Below are 23,966 nucleotides of genomic sequence, written 5' to 3'. Positions count from 1 at the left end.
GATGTTAACTGCCCCCCCGCAAAAAAAAAGAAAAGAAGCAAAATGTGATGTTTCTCTATTCACTTAGAACAATTCCTTTTACTAAGAGCTCAGTAAATGTTAGCTGTTTTATTGTCCTTATTACTACGTCCCTAGAGGAAACTGGGACAAATTATTAAGCATTTCTCTTATCTATCAGCCCATTAACACTATACAAAATTATGAGGCTCACAAAATACCACTTACTCTTAGTGAGCTCACGCTAGTTCTGGTTTGCCCATTTGCTTACCAAGGGGCTCAATGTTCAGTTCCTCAACTCATACTTGAAAAATCTCCCTCTTCGCCTTTTGAAGACCAGACCCGTATCTCCGGTCTCGGATGCCTCTCCCCGTCCCCCAGCGGGTCCTCCCCAGACCGTCCCCACCACCATCATGTCCACATGTTTCCCAGGCTCCTTCCTTCTGACCAGCGATGAGAATTTTTTATGCAAATCCTGTCACTCAAACTTTTACAAGAGAACTGGTCACAGCTGAACTGGATTATCAATTTTCTACCTTGGTGGCACCCCTGACAAAAAAGGGTGGGCCATAAAACCCAAAGTAAGCAGGTAAAAAGAATGAGATCATCGCCCAGTGGGCAGCGGCGAGTCCACGCGAGAGCAGCAGCAGGAAGGGAGAGAAACTGAGCACCCTCGCTGTGCGGGAGAGTCCTGGACATGCTCAGGGACCCCGACCCCCCAGCTGAGCGGCCGCCAGCCAATCCCCCCAACCGACGGGCATTTTCAGGTTCTCAAGGCTCTCACTCTGGAAGCGGAGTCCAGATGCTCTGAGAGGTATTCCTCTGGGCCTCTTTGCCACCAGGGTAGTCTCTATCCTCTGGCTACGGCCCTGCCCTTCTTCCTCTTCATTTGAACTTAGGAGAGCTGGAGAATGCCTAAGGCAGGTGAAAAAAGAGGCCATCATCTTCTCTGTCTACGAGGCCGTATAGAGAACCGAGTGATCACAGAGCTGTTACAGTGGAAAGCAAACAAAAAACATTCTGCAGTCCCTCTGAGAATCACGCAAACACTGCCTGTGAAAGCTCTGCACCAACCAGCTTAGGTGAGCATTTTTCTCCCCCAAGAACAACTTAGCGTAATGCTTTTACACTTTTTCCCCATGACTGGGCAGTGGTGGGTAACTGCTTACTGCATCATCAATAGGGGAGCCTCCTGGTCATAAACACTTCTTTTCAGTTCTCCATGAAGCCAATGGTCTCGGCAATTACTTGAGGTTTGAATGTGATAGTGATGCAATGCCTCGGTGTGGGTGGGGGAATATCTGGGGGGAAAAGTCAGCAAAACGTCATTAATGAATGATATAAGGAGTCAAAAGGGCAGCTGCTATTGTGGTAGAAAGACTGCTCTACCCAGAATGACAAGGTTTAGATGCAGACCTAACTCCTTCACACTTGTCTCCGTGACCTTGGGCAAGTCACGGAACCCATCTGAGTGAGTCTCTTTCCTTAGGGTACAAAATAGAAAGACTAAGACCAGCTGTTCTCCCGGGGCCCCTGCAGTTCTGATATTCTGAGACGAGTTATTATGCAGGCAGCCTAAGGGAATAAAATAGCCCAAAAACAAGTCTTCGGCCTGAGTCAGTGTTCCCGGGAAACTCCCTCTCTGGCCTTTCCTGAGACTCTCTTGGCAAAGAATTAATTCGCCTGAGGATAGCTGAGCTAACAGCTGGATAGAACTGGCTGATTCTGCCTTTGAACAGCTGGTCTGTGAGACAAACAACCAGACAGGCTTTTATAAAGAAAAAAAAAAAAAGACTCAACTTTTGCAGGCCAAGTATAGATGGACAGAAATATCAGACCTAAAAAGTGTTGTATCGCTTTCCCCTGACCCAGACCCCCTTATATGGACCAATATGCTTCCAGCTTTAGCCACGCAGAACCTCCATGAGAAATGGGGGAGAGAGAAAGGAATAGACAATTCTTGGAAGGCCCAGAAAAAGTCCATGTTTTCTGCTTTGTTCCTTAGAAGAAACCCAAACTTCTGACATGGTTAGAAGGTCTCAACCAGACCATGTTGGTTGAAGTTAAAAGATGATCATTGTAGGTAAAAAGATTCTTCATCGACTGGGATTGTCCCGCTGACTGCAGCACCCTACACGCCTGCAGCTTCCCCTCCCCTCCGTGCTGACGACCCAAAATGCTCCCATGTGTTTCTAAAAGAGGAAGCAGCTGACATTCAATATGTAGACTCTGATGGATCATGAGGAATCCGTATGTGAACTCGGGCTCTTTCCACGGGCCTGCTTTCATTATTCATGTGAAATATGTCACTATGTCAAACAATGCTCTTGGTGACCGTCTGGGTCATTGAATTGTATCCCCTCCACAGCCTACAACCCACCAATACCTGAGGGCCCCTTTCCCCATCAATCCCGATCCTCTCAGCATTTGCAAAGCTCAGGGTTCTCATAGGTTAAACCTCTAACTGACGTTTAAAGATCTGGGCTTGCAATAAACGTATCCTTTCCTCACCTTTGCTTGAACAGATTTTGGCCACCAGCAGCCCATGTCGAAGGGAAAGGGAAAGAAAAACAGCCCCTCACAAAGCCGTACACAGAGTCTGTGTGGGGAACGCAGGGGCAGCTGGACCACCTCGCCGACGCGTGATGTCTGCAACACGAAATAAAACTGGTGAATCGTGCCAGAGCTAATACTCCAGTCTCAACAAAGTGGTTTGTTTGTTAGGGCTTCTTGCTCACAAAAGAGGTATTTAAAAACTCTGCATGTAGCCTTGGAAACAGACCAGGGGAAAAGTAAACAGAGAGCACGAGTTTTGCCTGTGCAAGCAGCGAGCCCTGTCCCCGGGACAGGAGGGCACCGAGCGGATGAAGATAAATGAAGTGAGCGGAGGGTACAGGCCACAGGCTCGCAGCCACTTAGGAAAATTGGCTGATGGAAGGTGGATAGCCCTGATTTGATAGCTACTGTCTATCTGTCCATCTGAAACTTAAAACAGCCCATATTAAGATTGTCTCAATAAATTACAGTACACCTAAGCAAGTAGCTACTTAAAGTGCTACTGTAGAAAGCTATTTGTTAATCAGTATTCACAATACTGATCACAATAAAACGTTCACATTAGATCTTAAAGTGAAAATCTGTGACAAAAACTACATTCCCTATATTTCCAATTAAAAGGTAAAGAATTGTCTACAAATACTGTCATGGAGAAATTTATAGACAGGTACCTGGTAAAAAACGGACAGTACTGCAGAGAGTAACAGATGTGGTTTTTTCCTTATCTGTATTTTCTACAATGGAAACCTACAGGTTTATAATAGGGGGAAAGCATTTGTTTTTTTTTAAACAGATTCCATTTAATCAAATTAAGTGAGACATGGTTTACATAGCCCTTGGGGAATAAAGGACAGCGAGGATCTCTGAATAGAGACAACATTTTCTGCCCAGAAGATAGCTACTCAGTATTTCATTCCTGATAATCATCATCGTTGTCATCATCATCATCATCATCATCATCATTCACGGGCAGGTGCAGGCTCAAAACACAGACCACTTCGCAGGACAATTACACCCCATCTCTCGCCTGAAGCTTTCAGTGTTAAATGGACGGAAATCACCCCTCGTTTCGCCTGCACATTGACAGCAATTAGGACCCATGTCATCGGGGCCATCCCCAACAAGCAAAGTTCCCCCCAGGGGACGTGTAGGGTTTGTCTTCACAAAACAGCTTCAGCCAGGAACTCCAGATGCAAAAGAATAAAAAACACTAAAAAACAAGCTCCCCTTTTTTCACCCTCTCCTCGCCAGGGTGGGTGCTGGCACCCTTCCCAACAACTGAGCTACCCATAACACTTTTCCTCGGATCGACAACAATCTCCACCCTTGACCACCGCAAAAAGAAGCTTTATCCTTCGGTTGAATCCAGCGGTGGTTTCTGGTCTCCCGCGACTGGGGGCCGCCAGCCACACATGTCTACAATAATCATCTTTGATCCTGCGCTCCAGCTCCCCGCACCCCGCCCCTGCTCCCTTCCCCAATTACAGTCTGCTGAACGGAGAGACTAGACAAGCACTGGCCCCTCACTCTCTCCTACTACCCACTGTGGAGACTGTGTTCTAAGATGCCCCCGAGATTCCTGTGCCTGGTGGACACGCCCTAAGACCCCCTTGGCTGTGACCTGTGCAACCTAGGATGATAATGGCTGGTGTTCATGTGAGTGCCAAGTTACACGATGATGAAGACGACTTTGTGGATGTAATTAAGGCCCCAATTCAGTTGACGTTGAGGCCAGCAAAAGGCAGATTACCCTGAGTGGGTCTGACCTCATCAGGCGAGCCCTCTCAAAGAAGATCTGGAAGTCAGAGGGATTCTCCTCCTGGCCTGGAAGAAGCAGGCCACCAAGAGCTCTACAGACACCTGCCACCAGCCCCGTGAGCCTGCAAGAGGACCCCACGCTCTGTGGGTGGAGGAGCAGGTTGGAGAGTGAGACCCTGGGCCGAGGGCCCACGCCACCTGCGTCCAGAGTGACATGAAGATTAACGCGTGTAGCTGTTCGAAGCCACGCAGTCGTGGTGACAATGCAGCAACAGAAAACGAACACTCCCACCAGCTGGCCAGGTGTCTGCCCGTTCTCTTGCCCACCCTCTTCTTGTCCACGCTCTGTGGACGGTGCATGCGGAGGAAAGCTAAATCCACAAGCTAAGTGCTGGGCTGGAGACTCTGTGAGGCTTTCTGTCAGCCCCAGACTGAGGAGGGTGGCCCCGACCACCCCCCTCCCCCTGCCACCCCACCCCTGCTTGCTCCAGGCGCTCCACCCAGTTTTCAAACCCGATGCTGGCCCTTCCCCACTCTGTCCACTTCTGGGAAGCGGAGCTAGGATGGCAGCTGCGACTGTATACCTGGCTTCCCAGAGCACAGGTCAATGTTTGGATAAATCTTTTTCCTGACAGTCTGGCCAAGACCAAGGTGATTTTTTTTTAAAAAGAAACATTTACAAGAAAACTAAGGGGAAGAAAAAGGAGGACTTTTTGGAAAGAAAGCAGATACATTTACACAGGACAGGTTCTGAACTGTGAAGGAGGCTAGTGGCAGGACGGCATGGCCAGCGCAGCTCCTGCAAGGCCCACATCCACTTCCTCCCCCAGCCCTCTCTCTGCAGGAGGCTCACACCGTGCCCGTCTCCCGCTGGCACGGCCTGCGTTTGAGTTGGCACCTTCCTAGCCCCGGAGCCTCCCGCCCAAGCTCCTCCCGCTCCGGTTTCCAGCTGAATGGATGAACGAGGTACTCCCCGATCCGACCTCAATAGTTCCTCTCCTGGGCCTCACGCTGGGGCTCTTACAGGACAGCACTTTAGCTCACTGTCTCGAGACCTGACCGTCTGGAGACCTCTGTGCTCCTGTACCTTATGCTTGTTCCCTGATCTTTTGGGTTTTGATGCACGTGAGATATTAAGAATCCACTGTGTGTCAGACAACTCTGCTGCATTCCAGAGACACACAGAGGCTGTCCCGAAGCTCCAGCCCTCCTACAACTGCCTAAAGCGTGCTTCCTAGTCCATCGTTGAGGCTGGCACTAAATTATTTTTTTAACATTTTTAAAAGATTTTATTTATTTATTTTTTAGAGAGGGAAGGGAGGGAAATAGAGAGAGAGAAACATCAATGTGCGGTTGCTGGGGGTTATGGCCTGCAACCCAGGCATGTACCCTGGCTGGGAATCGAACCTGCGACATTTTGGTTCGCAGCCCGCACTCAATCCACTGAGCTATGCCAGCCAGGGCAACACTAAATTATTTTACCAGTATTAGTGTTATACTATGTAAGCATAATACTTATTGTTAATATTGTCTTAATATCATACATGTTAGTGATATTAGTATTATATATTTTTGGTATATTATTCCAAAACTCAATGTGCAGTCAACCTATTTTTCTCGGCTGAGCTTCCACTGGCTAGGAGCACCACGGTGGGGCCCAAAACTACCTGCACCTTTTCTGTTTCCTATTAGCATACTCTGTAAAGTTGGAGAGAGAGAAATGTAACAGAATTTCAGTGTCTAAGTGCCATCTCCCTCCTGACTTCTCACTATCAGACTGTACACTTGCAGATACCTATTGCAAGGAGCAGGAGGAAATAGAATACAGATTTGCCTTGGCCAACGGGATTCAGTAGAGGTAAATATTTACCTCGAAGAGGTCCCCGTGGCTACTTAAATGTGTGCTGGGCTCAACACAAGAATCCCCTAGTTTTAATTTTCCCACCGAATCCACAAGCGTGAATATATTAGTGTTTTACTGAAAAACAGCCTCATGAAAATAAGGTCGCCATCCGCAGCCGTGTTCCTAGCAGACACCTCAGATGCATTCTGCTGTCTTTGTTCTGACCGGCACAACACCGTGGGCAACCGGCCACTCGGATGAGTCCTAGTGATGACAACGAAGGCCAGCAACGATCCCTGGGAATTACCCACATTGGTTTCCTTAAGGATGGCTGCGTGTGAGTCACTGGAAATGTCATGGGACGTGCACGCAAGACTGGGAACAACCCCAAACAAGTTCCACATGAAGGCATCCCTCTTTCTAGTTGGGAACTGGGTCTACGGCTCACACCAGGGTCCAGAGGTCACTGGTCTCAGGGTAATCTCAGAGGCCAAGCCAGCAAAACAGTAGTTTTCTCTCAAGCAGATACCAGCTCTCAAAGTTCAGAAAGGCACAGTCACTTGGGCCTGGAGTTTAGCGCTCAGATGTCTGACTCCATCATGCCTGCCGCTGTGAGGTCTGCGGTGGCCTTTTAAGAACACTCAGGCAGTTGGGTGTCATTGCTAATGTCACACAGATGTTTAAAGAAGAACATGCTGTTATATAGCTGTAAACTGAATCGCAGAACGTTTTGTAAAGGACCCAAAGAGTCTCGTTTAACTGAACAATTATCAAGAGGAAAGGAGCCCTGGCTGGCGTAGCTCAGTGGATTGAGCACGGGCTGTGAACCAAAGTGTCGCAGGTTTGATTCCCAGTCAGGGTACATGCCTGGGTTGCAGGCCATGACCCCCAGCAACCGCACATTGATGTTTCTCTCTCTCTTTCTCCCTCCCTTCCCTCTCTAAAAAAATAAATAAATAAATAGAATCTTTTTAAAAATTGTTAAAAAAAAGAAAGAAAAGGAACGTTTTTACGCTACCCCCAACCCTAGTAATTCAAAAGTTGGCTGCCTTTTGAATTACCGGGAAGCAACGGGAAAGCACCGGGAAGGCTTTATGTAGTTTGGGAATCTCATTGTCCTGATATTCCATTTCTCCCATCAATAAAATGGGTGCCGGTGTTACACTGGCCTCTCCCACACCACTTACTTGACTGTTTAGCAAGTCCCTTCCATTGCTTTATTCAACAGGTCATGAGTACCTAAAGCTTGTCAACACTACCTTGGACACTCACTGACGAAGAATCCAATGCACACTGTTTATTCAATAGTGGTGCCATTGAGGGGTGGTAACCACCAGGCAGAAATGCTAGGAAGCAAAGGTCACCCACAAGATTATTTATTGGTTTTCTCTAAGAAGCTATTGATAAGCTCCTTATCAACAGAGTTCTTATCACCAGAGGTATGATAAGGAAAGTGGCCTAAGTATATTATTTCATGAAATCTTCACAACAAATATGTAAATTAAGTCATATTATTATCCCCATTTTTAAAAAGTATTTTTTCTATACTTTATTTTCTTTAAGATTTTATTCGTTTATTTTTAGAGAGGATGGACGGGAGGGAGAAAAAGAGGGAGAGAAACATCAATGTGTGGCTGCCTCTTGCACGCCCCCAACAGGGAACTGGCTCACAACCCAGGTGTGTGTCTTGACCGGGAATCAAACCGGCAGTCTTTCAGTTCTCAGGCTGGCTCTCAGTGCACTGAGCCACGCCAGCCAAGGCATTATCCACATTTTACCAAGGAGGAAATGCAAGCACAGAGAAGTTCTATAACTTGGCCAAAGCTGCACAGCTGAGGATGGGGCAGAGCCAGGAATCAAAAGGAGTTCTCTGGCTGTGAAAGCCACTCTCTCTCTACTGCCCCGTATGCCTCTAGAACCTTCCTGGTTAAGACATGGGTGGCTTCTGTAGTGTATGTGGGCATACGAGAGGCACCGTGTTTTCCGATGCACATCTGAGCTCACCAAGCGGGCGCTCGGCAAAGGAAGGGCCAAGACTCACTCTCTGGGCTCAGTCAGTCATGGCACAGCCGGTCAACAGAACAGCAAATGATAGATTCCCTACGCACAAATTCATCTCCTTGCAATTCATAACCTCAACATCCGTACACGCGGTGCTTCCTCAGTCATTCGCAAAAACACACTGAGGGACAAAAATCTGAGTTTCCTGAAGCGCGCGCTCTGGCTGAGGTCAAACAAGGCGACCCCCTGCCTTCTTGTTTCGGACCTGAGACTGTAAACAAGAGCCCTTTTCATGGTCCGTAGAGTGCCACATTTTCCACATTGTCGCACTTGGCGTTGGTGACCTTGCTGTTGGACATCACCCGCAAGCACAGTGCTGAAGGGCTGGCTTGCGTTTCTAAGCACAAGACAACGGTGGTGTGTGCCCACCGAGAAGAGGCCCGTGTTGGGCAAGCCTCACTCCGTGACGCTGGCGTGAGTTCAACGTGAATAAATCCACAAACCATGTTACACAAGGTGTCTTTAAGCAGAAACGCACATAAAACAAGGTACATATTGATTGGCTGATGCAAATGTGGCCAGAGGCCCACAAGAACCTACTTCCCCAGGGGCAACGATTCAGTACTCACTAATCCAGTGTTCCCAGGAAACTCCTAGAACAGAACTCCCTCTAAACAGACAACAGATTGTATTTACTCATTAAAATTTGTAAGTACAGCCCTGGCTGGCATAGCTCAGTGGATCGAGCGTGGTCTGCGAACTAAAGTATCGCAGGTTCGATTCCCAGCCAGGGCACATGCCAAGGTTGCAGGCCACGGCCCCCCCAGCAACCGCACATTCATGTTTCTCTCTCTCTCTCTCTTTCTCCCTCCCTTCCCTCTCTAAAAATAAATAAATAAATCTTTAAAAAAATTTGTAAGTACAAAATATAAATTTGAGGAAGTGTGGGAAAATACCTGTTATGCATTCAAAGGACTACCTGTTAACTATCTAAAACCACGTACATGGAAAAGACTGAGAAGGAATATACAAAATAATGTCCCCAGGTGGGTAGAAATACAGATTTTTTTTTATTTCTCCAACATAGGTCATGCATTTTCATGGTTTAAAAATAAAATTTTAAATGAAAAATAACTGCCACCATTGATACCTGTGAGAAAAATACATAAGTCCTTATTGTCAGCTTTACGGCTAACGTCATGTTAGGCAACCAGGCCAAAGGTAATTAAAACCACTGGGAGGACTAATGAGGTTTAATGCACTTTTCCAAGGAACTTGAAAATGATCTTCCTGATATGGATCTGATTTACCCTCCAAGCACACTGAAGGCTCTCTTCCTGTTTTGAGTTCTACTGTCGCTGCCATAGCCTCAGCCCCCTCCCCTACCTCCTCACTGCCCACATGACACGCGCCAAGGCCCTCGGAGTCCCAGCCCCTCCTCTCAGATGCCGCCCCAGAAAGACAGTGCCTGTGCCTCCAGCTGCAGTCATGGACCTTGTTTTATAGTCTTCACAGCATTTACCATTATCTGAAATGATCCGTTCCACCTTTTATGGCCTTGACCTCTGCCCCTCTCCGGACTGTGCAGGGACTATCCTCCGGCCTGCTCACAGTCACCTCCCCCCACCCTGTCCACCACCACACCCAGAAGGCCGCAACCGTCGATAAATACTTGCTGACTTACTGACTCCTAGGTCTCCTGATCTCTCTTTCTCCTTTGGCCCCAAACCAGCCACAATCATTCATTTATCTCTCTGTTCCATTCCAGGAGGAGCTTAGAAATACATCAGTCATGTCGAAATAAGTCCTCTCAATTTATACTTCTGGATGGCTCCATGAGGATCCAGTTCTGGGAGACCACGGGGTTCAGAATTAGAGATTCAGTTCTCCGGAACTCACCGCAGTTGAGCGCCATGAGATCAGCCCTGGTGGTGCCGCGCTGAAAACTTGCTTATCATTTAGCTGACTCACTCAACTGCACATTCCTTCTTCGTGACCCGATTACTGCGATAGCTTCCTAACTAACTTCTCTCCACCCACTCCAGTCTGGCTGAAGTCCGACAGGCGGATGGGTGAATAACAGCATCTGAGGTTTGTTGTTGGTTTGCATTGGTTTAAAAGGACCAGCGATCCCCAACACGTGACCCTCCTGAAAGGCAGTCATGGAGGAGGAGACATTGGGTTGGCGATGACCATCTCCAAAAGGGACAATGGAGAAATCATATTATCTCTGTCATTTAGTTTTTTCCTCATAAAAGGCACATTTTTATATTTTTACCAATAATTTTATAGACTTGGATATTTTGAGTATGTTGGCTATCTCCTGCAGGGTATAACGTTGATTATTCTCAATTAGTATCTCTATTTGAGCGCTATTCAACCAGTCTACCTGACCTCGGAGCATCATCGTCCAGAGAGAAGTCTCCAGCACGAAACTTCACAAACCACTTTTGAAAGTTTTGATCAGTCACAGCACCTTCTCCACACACGGCACAAATCATTATTTGCATTTTAGTTGTGTTTTTTTGCTTTCTTGAAATAACAAAGCATGATATGCCAAAAATGTCATGTGTTTTCTTCCATCTTCAATATTAAAGTAGCTACACAAAAATTCACCAATTTTGATAAGTTTTTTTAAATGCACACTGTTATGACAGCTGTCACAATACAATCTAACAAAATTGTTTCGAATGAAGTTAAAGACAGCTAAGCGCTACTAGAACCATCTTACAGAAAAAAACAAATGAACTTGTTGGCCAACCTCGTATTCCTAACATTATACCTTCGTTAGAAAGCAGCTGTAATGAGAAAAATACTTTCCCTAATCCTGTTTTCACGGTGGTTTCCAGGCAACTGTGTGATGCTTGATATGATCATGGGTTTTCACAAAGCCCAGTAATATCACACAGTCATGTCACTCCGCCGGGAAGAAAGAGAAGCAGGAGTTTGTGAGCAGCAAACATGGCAGAATAAATGGAACTTTCTCGATGAATCATAAGGAGAAGAACATTCGGTCACTCGTAATAGAGAGAAGATCACAACCCGGAGAGGCGCCCTGCACAGGTGTCTGTCTCCGATTTCGAAGTTCCACAAGCATAACTAAAATTGTGCCCTCGGGTCTACAGACACACGTTGGACTTGTTTTATCTATGAGCGAGGGATAACCAAAATGATGTGCACGAAAAAGGGTTTCTAGGGAGAGAAACCTCATAGGGTGAACTGCTCATAAATTCCTCTCTGCGCGGATCACGCTGTGCAGTCAAGCCCCAGGCCGATCACTTCTTCCGTGAGCAGTTTGGAAGCCAGCTCTGTCCACTGTTCTTGTACGTCTAGGTTCACACACCTTTAAAATGCCAGAAGCAATACCCCTCAGAAGCAGAACCACCCTCAGAACAACACAGACTCTTGTTCGCTCTCCTGTAATCCACGCCTCACCTCGCTTCCTCCCACCTTCACGTCACCTTCTGTCATCCCCTCCTTCATTGTAAACGGATAAAAGAAACTGCAAAACTGTCATTCTGGGGAGCAACCGAGATCTTGCCTTGTCACCGGTTTGGCTCAGATAAACTCCTTTAATAATTCTCTACAGGTCTGGACATTTCTTGTGTTGACAATGATAACTAAAACTGTGAAATGACCATAGCCTTTGGGCCGGGCGGGGGTGGGGGGGGGATTGTAGGATCTCAGTCTTTACTTCATTTGACTCCAATCACACGCATATTATTTTTCCTGAAAAGAAAAGGCCAATAATCAATCAAGGAACATAATCCACAGGTTACAAGACACCTGTTCCTTTGGGTGGGGACAGCAGCAGCTGCCCGGGAGAGGTAGGAGCGGCTGTGGCTTCCCAGTCACCGCGGAGCTGCCTCCTTGCTCCCTGTTCTAACTGCAGTGGCCCCAGCTTGCCATTGTCATAAACATCCAGCAAAAGCAATAACCAGGGGCACTACAGGGTGGCATCACCGCCCACAAGGACAGTGATGCTTGAGACCTAAGCTACTTAAGGAGCACCCTTACTTTTTTTAAGATTTATTTATTTATTTTTAGAGAGAGGGGAAGGGAGGGAGAAAGAGAGGGAGAGACACATCAATGTGTGGGGTTGCCTCTCACACACCCCCTACTGGGGACCTGGTCCTCAACCCAGACATGTGCCCTGACTGGGAATCGAACCGGCGACCCTTTGGTTTGTAGGCCCATGCTCGATCCACTGAGCTACACCAACCAGGGCAGAGCACCCTTATTTTTAAACACTGATCGTTTTGTTTTGCCAAGCTCCCAGATCCACCCTGTGCAGCCTCCTTCAGGGGCCCGGGGCGGGAGGGGGGGGTGGGGGGAGGGGGGTGGTGGTGTGCACTGTGTTTTGGGCAGTGGGAGGAGGGGAGAGAGAACAGACAGGCAGGGGGAGCTGGAAGGGAGGGTGACCAGCTGCCCCAGTTTGCACAGAAAGTCCTGCGTCTAGAAAAACTCCTCAGTTCCAAGCAAACCAGGACAATTGCTCCAACCACGAGAGGAGGAAGAAAACGGCAGACGCTGCCTAGGCAGAGGTGAACTTAGTCATTCAACTCTGAGTCACGGCGAACCCAGACGCAGGAAAGCCTGCTCCAAGGTGTCCCCGCTGCAAGGCTGCAGCGAGCTGGAGCCTCCCCACCCTGCTCTCTCCCCTGGGATCTGGGTTCTGGCTGAACATCAAAGAAAACTCCAAAACGCAGCATTCCTCTGCCAGAGCCATGGGTAGAGACACCATTCCTTACGCATTGTAACCTACATTCAGAAGATAAAGCATTTACTTTCCTGACCTCTGATTCTCGCCAGCAGAGCCTTGTGTAAGCGGCTGGCACTCACACCACCCCTCCATCCTGAGAGATCCTCTGGAAAACCCGGCCCATTTTCCACCGTCACAGAGTAAGAGGCCATCAAACAGGCATGGAAAAAAGAATGTGTTCACAGATGTTTCCTTTCCGAAGCAAGCCGCAGAGGCCTGATGGGTCGGAGCAAGTTGAATCCTCGTTTGCTGAGAGCCACAGGGTAAGTGTGACAATGGCCATTTTCATTTTATGATTCGTTACTCAGGAATGCCGCCTTACTTACTCATCTCCCCTTCAGTCCCTGGAGCCGACACAAACACCAGGTTCAAAAATATTCACGGAGCCCAGAAGTCTGGGTACGGGCCCCTGGCAGTTTATTACAATGTGTGATTAATACGTTGTTTGAATTGGAAAAATTTCTGAAATAAGAGTGATTCAGAAAATAATTTCACAGAGAGCCCTGAAGCCCACCACCCAAACAAAGTCTTACCACGTAAATCGGCTTATGTTGGCCTCAGATTTTCAGAAAAGAACTAAAATGTTACAGGTAAAACTAGAACCCCACTGAAAGAGGCAGGTACCATAGGAAGATAGACACCGAATCCCCAAAAGATTCAATAACATCCCCAAGGCCGCACAGGGAGCGCCTCGGGAATCACAGTCTTCCTCGTTGCAAGCGAAACTTCCCTTCTCTCACTGCCTCCCCTTAGAATCTCCCTGAGATCATTCCGGAGTTGATGCTCAGAACACTCACCACAGCACTTGACTCCAGGACTCGGCTACGGCCGCCACCAGCTGCTAACAGATGCCACCTCTTTGGTGGTAATCACCTCAGGAATGTGACTTCAAATCAGAAAAGACCCAAAAGGCCTTATATTTGTTTTATAAACAATTGTTTCCTGCTCCTCAGTAAGTGGCAATGAGATTAAAAAGCCGTGATCGGCCCTGGCTGGGTGGTTCAGCTGGTGGGAGCATCATCCCGTATACCAAAAGGTTGTTCGTTACCCGGGTCAGGGCACATACCTAGGTTGTGGGTTCGAGCCCCAGTCAGGGTACGTATGGGAGGCAACTGATCAATGTTTCTCTCTTGCACCGATGTATTTTTCCCTCTCTCTTTCTCCTTTCCTCTTCTCTAAAATCAATAACCTATCCTCAAGTAAAGATTAAAAAAAAAAGGTAGTGAGTGTGTGAAGCGTACAAGGTATAGTTAGGAGAATACAACTTCAAAATAACTGAACATTTTTCATTGCGAAACATCCTTCATATTCCCTCCAAATCAAAACTGAGCTCTCTCAAGCCCACCTGCCCCCCTCTCCGACTGCCATTCACTCTGCATTTTCCATCTCTTGGGTCATGAGAATCCATCAGAGTGTTGGGCCAAATATCTTTTGAGAAGTCAAAGCTCAGAAACACTCTATTGGAACAGACCCAAATGACGATGATAGTTATTTTAATTTGCATTTCACAAGCCAGGCTGAACGGCACGATCAGTTCCTACGGCACATACTCCACCTGAAACGTCAGGCCGTTCGAAAGGGTGCAACAGCATTCCCCAGGGCTGGGGGAATCTGTTCACCCTTTTCTAGGAAAAGGAATCCACAGGTTCCAGGAAAGTGGCAAAACTCAATTAACCCGACTGTGGAGGAGCTGCTCTTCGAGAAGAACAGCGCTTCGTTTTGTTAAAACAGAGCCTTTCTCAAAACACTGTGTGTGAATTTAATACAATCCCACCGCCCCCGTGTACATTAAAATTCTCAAAGTGTTTGGTTGTCCTTTCTTCCTGCCTCTCCATTCACACAGCCCCCACTGCCGTCTAGCCAGATGTAGCGACGTGGCCTTCCCCAAACACCCAGGGCTCACGACCACCTTTCCGCCTTTGGCCCCAAGAGGCTCGCAGCCCAGGATCCCATCTGTCCCCCGTCTCCCCCTGGAAACCTCCACAACCGGCCGCTGCCCACTCACCCAGTCCGTCTCCTCACTGTGTGCCCCAAGTGCACCCAGGGCCCCCGACGTTATTTCTATGACTGCCTTTACCACTCATTTTGTGCATTTTTACCTATTTCCTGCTCTCGAGGATGTGACCACAGGACTTAACACAGTGCCTAGACACATCAAAAGCCAAACACGTGTTCGGTGACCCCATGAGAGGCAAGCCCTGTCACTTTCTATGCCTGCCGCACCGCATCCTGTCCACCACAGGGCTGCCTGGTCACGTGACTCTGGTCACCGTCACACTGAAATGTCAACCCAGCCCTGACTACCTCCCACCAGGAAAAAAATAAGCGCCTGCCACCTAAATGTCCGCACCATTCCCTCAACTAATAAACAACCATTAAACTCAAGAGAGGATGGATAATTTTCCTTCATTCTTATAGAGTGAAGACTATGTCGCTAATCCAAATAATTTGCACTTCTTCCATTCAACTTACCTGCTTTGCACGTTTTCTCCAAAGGACACACCTGTAGAAAGGTGATCCGGGGCAGGGACGCAGGGGAAAAGAATGCTAATGCAGGGACCTTTATCTCTTTACTCTGATTAACTGATTTACTCTGAGTTTACTCTCCGTAACTGATCAATAAGCAGAAACACTTCAGATAGGCCCTTGCTAACTAACGTTTGCAATCGCGGAGGGTGAAATAATAATCAGAATGCAGCCTGCCCTCCCTGAAGGTAGAGGCATTACGTCTGGTATCTTGTGTACTAGGCCTGACTCACCACGGTCTTGAGGAGCTGTGAAACTGAACCAATCACTTGCTAGTTTTCTCCTGAATCCAGGCCATCAGTGCTCCTAACCTCCACGGTGACTGAAGGAAGTAGGTCGTCCCCGACCCCTTCTCTCCCTTCTCTGTTCACAGTTAGTTCTCTGGGCTCCGTGGGATTATAGTTGAATTTATAATTCATAGGACAGAAGACAGTTCCGGGAGTTCGTGTTACCCAAAGCATACGAGGCCAAGGGTATGGCTCAGACTGACATGGTTAGAAGAGCATTCATGCAAAAAAAAGAGAGAGAGAGAGAACCCATTGAATTTGGGACTAGCAGGCAAACCACTGAGACCTCAAACCTGGAATGTGGGGAAATGATTGGAATTTCCACTCCCTCAAAATGACCAGGGGGAAAAAATCCTTAGCTACACAAACAAACCCAGCAGCTTGAGATCATCCGATGGGTTGAAAAGAATTCAAAAATAATTTTAATTTTATTTACGGAACTAACTTATCTGCTCAGCATGTACTACAATGCAATGGCTACACGTTCCAAGGGATCCAGTTCATTCAGGGGGAGTGGTCTTTCTCCCACACATCTTCCACACCAGAGGACAATTAGAAAGCGCTCTTGAGCCAGGGCCACCTGAGCAGCCTGCAGGGAGGTCACCCAGCCGACACCCCCCCACTCCGCCTGGCCAGTGCTTAGACGTGGGTGAGTGGATCTGGTCAGGGATGAAGTCCAAGGAAGGTCCAGCAGGGTCACGGTCAACTTTTAGTGCCAGCACTTTACAAAACTTGAGCTCTGGCTGCAATCAAAGGGAAACAATAACTTATGCATCTCTTTTCAGTCTTCAGAACACCGATTCACGGGGCAGGGGGTTCAAAATTAAAGCAGAAGACACTATGGTAGACTTGAGAAAGCATCTGTTGATTCCAAGAAACTAGAAGTGACTTATGAATGAGGACTGTACAGTCCAGTCCTGTGAAGCTCCTCCCATGAAGAGGCCGTCTCCATTTCTCTGCTCGCTGACTCTGGGATGGCCTTTTGAGTTGCTCTGGCCAAGAGAATGTGGTGAAAATGACACCGTCCAAGTTCTGAAACTGGACAGAACTTGAGTGCCCAACCCGTGACCTGTGGGCCACAAGAGGCCCAGGATGGCTATGAACGCAGCCCAACACAAAATCATACATTTATTTAAAACTTTTTTTTTTTTGCTCATTGGCTTTTGTTAGTGTTTGTGTATTCAATGTGTGGCCCAAGACGACTCTTCTTCTTCCAGTGTGGCCCAGAGATGCCAGAAGGTTGAACGGCCCTGCCTTAGAAAGCTGAGCTGCTCTGTGGACAAGCCAGAGCTAGCCTCTTGGATGATGGGGGACCTGAAGTCCAGCACCCCAACCACTCACATCCTCTCTCACTCACTCCAGCCGATCGCCAGCCATCCCCCAGATGCAGAGCTCTCTGGCCGGCCAACCAGCGGCCACGGCTCACGAGTGAGCCCAGTGACATCGGCAGAAGTGTGATCCATCGGGGCTGCTTTCAAGGTGCTGGTCCCTAGAAAGTTAAGCCACTCATTTGTTATGCCCCCAAAATTCATACACCATTTTCAAAAGCTTTTTGGAAGGGACAGCCATATGTCAGAGTGACATTCAATTCCTTAAACATAGTGAAGCAGATCAATGATTTCCCAAATATTCCACAAACTCGGGTCAATGAAACCATGATGAAAATCAAAATCTAAAGACCAAATTAAAGTCTTCTAGATAAATTGCATTCTTAACCATCCAGTGAGGGAAGAGGGTATAATATTTAGGAAATGTAAAGGAATTTTATTGCTGAGATCACCAGTACTGCAGAAAACTGAATGACTCACTCAGCCCAATAATTTTTCACTTTCACTCCCTTCTCTTCATTTTTCTTCCATGTTCCCCTTCCCTAGTTTTTAAAATCCCTATGCCCACTGCAGTTCTCTAAAAAAAAACAAAAAAAAACCAGGAATACCAGGAACCTCCACTTTAAAGGCACTTTACCAGGTGCTTCATATACACTACACTGTAAATTCTCACGACCACTCCATTGGGGGAGTACGATCAGACCCATTTTCTAGAGCAGTAAACCAAGGCTCAAGGAGGTTAAGTAACATGCCAAGGTCACATGGTGCGAAGGTGCTGGAGCTAGAATTTAAACCGCCATCAGGGTGACTCCATGAGCTCACGAGTTTTCCATTTCACAATACCGTCTCTACGGGGTAATGCAGGCTGAGCTCGAGACAGACTTCTCGTGAGAATGCAAGCTTAAAATGCAGCCACTACAAATAAATGCAAAGTAAAATACATGTATGTACGGGAGGAGACAGTGTGTAAAAAAAGAATAAAAGAAAGAAGTATTCTTGTACAAACTGCAATTCTGCCCCCAAAACTAGAATTTTATTGATTTTGGCCAATGCCTTGCCATGACTTAGAGAGAAAGAAAGAAGGAGAAATATGCGATGGTTAGGGTTAGTGCTAGGTCAGCCTGGCATGACCCAACTAAACTGGACCAAGTGTCCCTGAGCCCGAAGCACACACATGTGAAGACATCGGGAGGAGGACCACTGGAAATTCACGATGATGCCACTGGCTAACTGTGTGTATTTGGGAAGAGTTGGACCATAACACAGCCTCTGCTAAGGTCAAACACGTGTTTTATTTATTTAGTTTTTAAGTCCTCACCTGAAAACATGTTCACTCATTTTAGAGAGAGGGGAAGGAGGAGAGACAATGAGGCAGAGAGAAAAAGAGAGAGAGAAACATCGATGTGAGAGAGACACAGTGATTGGTTGCCTCCCACAGGAGCCCCAACCAGGAATCAAACCCTCAAACTTTTCGTGCATGGGATGGCACTCCAACCAACTAAGCCACACAGCCAGGGCAAAGGTGCATTTTATTTAAATTAACAAATACATATAATCTTATTTATTAATTATTTTACTATTTTTATTAATGATTTTAAACCTAACAGTAAATTATTTCTTTTACTCAAAAAGAATTATGGACTTAAAATCCGTTTTAGTAAGGAACTTAAACTTTTTAATTAAATCTTTATGTTCTGCATTAAATTCATTTCCTTCTTCCAAATTATGTATAAACTGGAGAAGAGAGATAAAAATTTTTTTTAATATTTGACTGACTCCCATTGTCACAATTTAAATGAATGAATCCAGTGTCCCCAAGAACAGGCCAATGCCCAATGAAGCAGCAGTTTGGGGGAAAGGGCGGAAGTCTTTGGGACACTGGGCAGTCAGGAAGGGGACCCCTTTAATTAGAACTGGGGACACCACCACCATGGGCCCCTCGCCCCGCACAGCCGAAGCAGAGCTGCGTCTGATTCTGTCTGCACGAGTCCAGTGGCATTCCCACACCCGCAGGCCCCAGCGCCGGGGAATCGCAGCCTCTCCCCTCCTTGCCTGCTCCAGGGGGAGGTCCTTTCTTGCTACCTTCGCCATACTGGCACACTCGGGGCTCCCCTTAGGTGCCCCAGGTGCCAGCTCTAGCCACCACGCCCCATCTCTGCGCCAGGCTCTTTGTTGTGCCTGGTCCTCGGAAAAATGAAGCTTTTTCTTATCTTGCCCAGAAGCGCATCTCACAGGCCTGTGAATTATCACCTTGACCGCTGTTTCTATTCTCTGTCCCCGGGAATTCTCAGACTCAACCTTTGCTAAAGGACCCCCCAAAATCCCCACTTGCCCAGTACTCTATCCAGGACTCACTCGGTCACATGTCTTAGGACGCCACCCTCCTCATGGCCCCACTGCTCAGCCAGCCCTTCCCTCCATGCCTGACTTCCTAACTTTTCTGAACCACAGAAGCCCTTTCCCGGGAACTCAAACCACTCCCCAGATCTCTGGGGACCTGCCTCCAGCCCTCCAGCTGTCCTTCCTCTTACCCCTCCCCCACCCTCACCTCCACACCCCGGTCTGCTTCCCCATCGGCCATTCACCGAAAGTCAGGGCCAAAGTCGGGAAACTCTTGTCCTCCAAGGGCAAAGAGTCAGAGACTGTTCACACTGGAAGGGCACTTAGAGGTTTTTAAATCCAAAACCAGGCTCGACAGAGGGCCATGACAGACAGCACTGGTGAAAATGAAGACTCACAAAGCTTAGACCACCGGGCACCTTTCATTGTTAGTCTGTCGTGCCTGGACAGAAAGCTGCCTCCTCATCACGTTCACTGGACCGTGGTGGCTCTGACTCTGGAACTCCTGGAGACCCCCGTAAAGAAGGGCCCTGAGTACTCTCGGGCCACACTGCTCCTGTGCTCCCAATCCTGGATCGCGTGAGACGAACCGCTGGTTCCCAGATCCCCCTGTCTCCCCTCCACCCTCCACCTTCGCCACCTTCACGCCTCCCCCTTGCGCCCTGACCATTCTGCTCCACGCACACCTGGCCTCCTCAGTGCTGCCCACGCACCAGCCACACCTTCCAGAACCACTTTCCCCGCACGTCTGTCTGGGTGAGCGCTCCTTCCCCGGCCCTGCCTTCAGGCGCAAATGCCACAGGAGCAGAGAGGACGGGCCTGAGCATCCCATGTCCTCAGGCCATCGACCTGCTTTACTGCTCCCCATCACACTGTCACCGCCTGAGGAAGCACACCTGCGTGTGTCTGTCTGCTGCCTCCCTCGCTAGCACGTCAGCTCCGCGTGGGCTGCGCCTTTGCCGGAGGCACCGCCGCATCCCAGCAACCAGAATACAGGACCTGGCACAAAGTAGGCGCTCCATAAATATTTATTCAATCAGTGGACTCCCACCCTTTCCACTCTCAACATTCCCCGGCCACTCACATACTTCATAAGCTCTCCCCTTGCATGCCCAGCCAGCAAGGGGATGTGAAGACTGATTTGGTCATATGAGCAGCCCCCGCCCCCTTAGCCTTGAGTCTTTTGGGTCTTCAGTGCCTTCATTTCTCCTTCCTTTTTCCCCCCTCACACTAGCCCCCTCCTTTGCTCTCCTTCCAAATCCAGAACTTTCTGTTGCTGTCAGTATTTAGGAAAGGAGAGCAAAGGGAGGTAGACACGGAGCTTAATAAACTGGGAAGCGTGAGCCTGTTTGCCTCACCAGGGAGCTGCGGCTTCACATTCCAGGGGATTGCAGCAATGCTCCACCAAGGGGATTACCACTGCTCCCTTCCCCCCCCCACCCCCCCCACCCCGTCCCCAGTCCTGGATTGATGTGGGGCGCAGGGGGAGCACTGGACCGATGTAGAGGCCTGTCAGACCAACTGGGGCGGGGCGCTATCCAACGCTCACAAAAACTTCAGAAGTTGATTGGTCATTTTGAAAACGCCCCTGGTTATAACGAGGGAATGAAGAAGCTCTCTCTGGCTCGTGACGCACACTTGCCCCACGCATTTGTGTGTCCTCTCTCCACAGCCACGTGGTCTTCGCAGCCGCGTGGCCCTTGGCTGTGCGGACGCCGCACGTGGGCTCCAGGCCATGGATTACAAATGGAAACGCGCTCGGCTAGCTGGGAACCGGACCAGACTTTAACACGGAGCAGACACCCTGGGCACTGGCCTTCACCCGGCCCTGCTGAAGACAAGACTGGACCTTTTCCACGGTGAGACGGACAGAGACGGGACACTGGGAAGTGGGGAGGGGAACCCCCTTAATGTTACATCACCAGTCAAGTTTACCACGGAACCCCATCCTCCCGTGCGGGTCTCAGGAAATTCTTTTCTTCGCAACACCGCAAGAGCTCCACTCCCACCGCACCAAGAGTCTCGGTAAGTGTATGTTCTATGCCATCTTCCAATCCGCCGATGACAGAGATGACAGGCACAGCCCTCCTACAGACGGCCATCTCCTTCGGCTCTAAGCCAGATGCACATTGTCTCGACGACCTCGTGGCAAATCCCTGCTACCACTGAGCTACCGCTGCTTGCTTCCCACCCCCAAAGGACATGTTTATTAATCACCTGTAGACTTGTCCCCGGTGTTCATGTCAAGCTTTTCACTTTTCAAATATCCATACTGTACTCACCTCACCCCACTTTTCTGTAACCCACACTTCACCTTGATAGTCCTCATACCGGTTTTCGACAACCCATGTGACTTTTCTTATTTGTCTTAGGATCAGCACCAATCCTTCTATCTTCCAGGTATATTCTTTTGGTATCTGAGCAAGCCAGAAAATTTTCCAGTCACTCCCTGGTGTCATTTTCCCCTCCTATCTTTGTGTTATTTTTCCTGTTCTTTATAAATTGGATTTAAATGTTCTTCTAACTACATCCTTCAGGAACTCTATTTATATTAGTCTTTGACCATAGAGCTTACCTACTTTTTTCTCTAGGTCATTTGAAATCCTCCTCCCGAAACAATGGTGAGATGTAATGAATGGTGTATCAAACAACTTATGATACAGGAAAAATTATGTTTCAGTGTTACTTGATTTGTTTTTATAACCCTAAAATAGACATGATCATCCCCTTTTTAGTTTAGTGTTGTGTTTTGTTTTGTGCTTTTTTAAACCTATTTTGTTCAGTGTTTGGAATATCTGTTGAAAACAGAAAAGAAAAAGGATAATGACAACACCAAAATAAGAATTTATCACGCTCTATTTCCAGCAGACATAAGTCTCTGGAAACTCTAAATACCCACCCACATCCCCTTTACAATGAGCATTTAAAGAAACACTCACTTAATCTACCAACAAATCCGTACCCTGGCTTCCCAAACACCTGTCACTACCAAGTCAATCACGTGTTCTGACAGGGGAACATTTCCCACAGACGTTCAACCTTCCCCACCCAGCACAGCTACTGAAGCACCTGAGGCTGTGGATCCAACACATACAAGAATTTCAGGCCAGCGTAGCTCAGTGGATTGAGCTCGAGCTGTGAACCAAAGCGTCACAGGTTCGATTCCCAGTCAGGGCACATGCCTGGGTTGCAGGCTATGACCCCCAGCAACCGCACATTGATGTTTCTCTCTCTCTCTCTCTATCTCCCTCCCTTCCCTCTCTAAAAAAATAAATAAATAAAATCTTTTTAAAAAATCATTTAAAAAAAAAAGGGATTTCAGCCACCCAGAAAAACCAGATCTGTCTTGCAAAGGTTTTCTCCAAGCTCCCTGCACCCCAGGAGGGGAGGAAGGGGACAGCTGCAATATCCAAGGTGGCCAGACCCTGAATTGTCTGGATAAACTGCTTCCAGAGTCTTGCAATGACACCCTATTCTTCAAGTTGCAGATAAATCACAAACCACTAGTGATTTCAGCCCCACTAACCAGCTATTTCTACTACAGAGACTGTCCAGCGGGGGAAACACGATAGATGAGGAAACCTCCTGTGTGAAAACACTCCAAATGCAGAGAATGCCAAAGCCAGTGTTAGATCAAGGGGCGCCGTGCTGCGCGGCACCCCACAACTGCTCAAGTGTTGCCAACTGCCGTAACCACCCCTCCTGCAGATAACTAACAATTTTCCTATAAATAGTAACTCCGGTCTCCTCCCTCTCTCCCTCAAACACACAGCACACACACGAGCACCCAAATACATTTACACTTATTATGAGAAACAAAAGCCCAAAAAAGAAAAATATGTAGAATTCTGCCAGTTTAAGCATTTGGTTTTGCTCCTCTAGAATAATTACATGAAATCGATGTCCAGAGCCACTTAATTTTGAGGTTTGATGTTTGGGAATCTACTTCTGAATTATTACAATATTATTATTAAAATGTTAACAGACCCTGTAACAGAGAGAAATGCTCCCTCTCTCCGATGCCCTGCAGACAGATAGCTCCTACTATATATATGGTAAGTAACTGGGGACATTCTGCTTGAGGTTTGAGCAGCCCTTGTCAGCAAAGAGGTGGGGAAATTTGTACAAAGTCATGACTGTTTTTCAAAGATTGACATGAGTCTCCAGAACTGAACTCAGATCATCAGGGATCAACAGACCAAGCAAGAACAAAGGGGTTTAGAAATGTCACCTCTTCCTTGAATCCCTTTCCACCACCTACCAGTCTACGACGCTCCCACCCACTCCTTGCCTCGCCCCTTCTCCCTTCCCTGGGCAATAAAAGGCACCTGAATTCCAGACTCTCTTAAGATAAGATTTGAGAATTAGTTCTCCCATCTCCTCCAGCTGGGCCTTCTGGATCAAGAAATCTTTCCTTGCTCCAAACTCTGATCTGTTGAGTAACAGCCTTTCTTTTGAAGCATCAGGTACAAGAACCTCGTACCTGCAACAAACCCACAGGTGATTAGGCCCCTGTTAGTGGTTCTCCTGGAATATATCCTCAGGCCCCCTTACAAAGAACTGAAAGC

At 47.8% G+C, this 23,966-nt stretch overlaps 1 protein-coding gene across 4 annotated transcripts in view; it reads right to left on the bottom strand.

The window, feature by feature from the left end:
- Positions 1–23,966, bottom strand: part of CREB3L2 (cAMP responsive element binding protein 3 like 2) — a 110,174-nt gene that overhangs the window by 55,414 nt on the left and 30,794 nt on the right. Inside the window, exon 1 of one of the 4 annotated variants that reach the window (XM_045855546.1) lies at positions 10,055–10,115. The exons of 2 other annotated variants lie outside the window; for them this stretch is intronic. The gene's annotated coding sequence lies outside the window, so the exon portion shown is untranslated. Of the gene's footprint in view, positions 1–9,839; positions 10,030–10,054; positions 10,116–23,966 lie in introns of those variants that run through there. One more of the 4 variants, XM_045855545.1, reaches the window with a different exon arrangement.

The sequence above is a fragment of the Phyllostomus hastatus genome, unplaced genomic scaffold, assembly GCF_019186645.2.
Source record: "Phyllostomus hastatus isolate PE091 unplaced genomic scaffold, TTU_PhHast_1.1 phas_scaffold_114, whole genome shotgun sequence".
Classification (NCBI taxonomy): Eukaryota; Metazoa; Chordata; class Mammalia; order Chiroptera; family Phyllostomidae; genus Phyllostomus; species Phyllostomus hastatus.
This window is presented reverse-complemented; position numbering and strand designations above follow the sequence as displayed.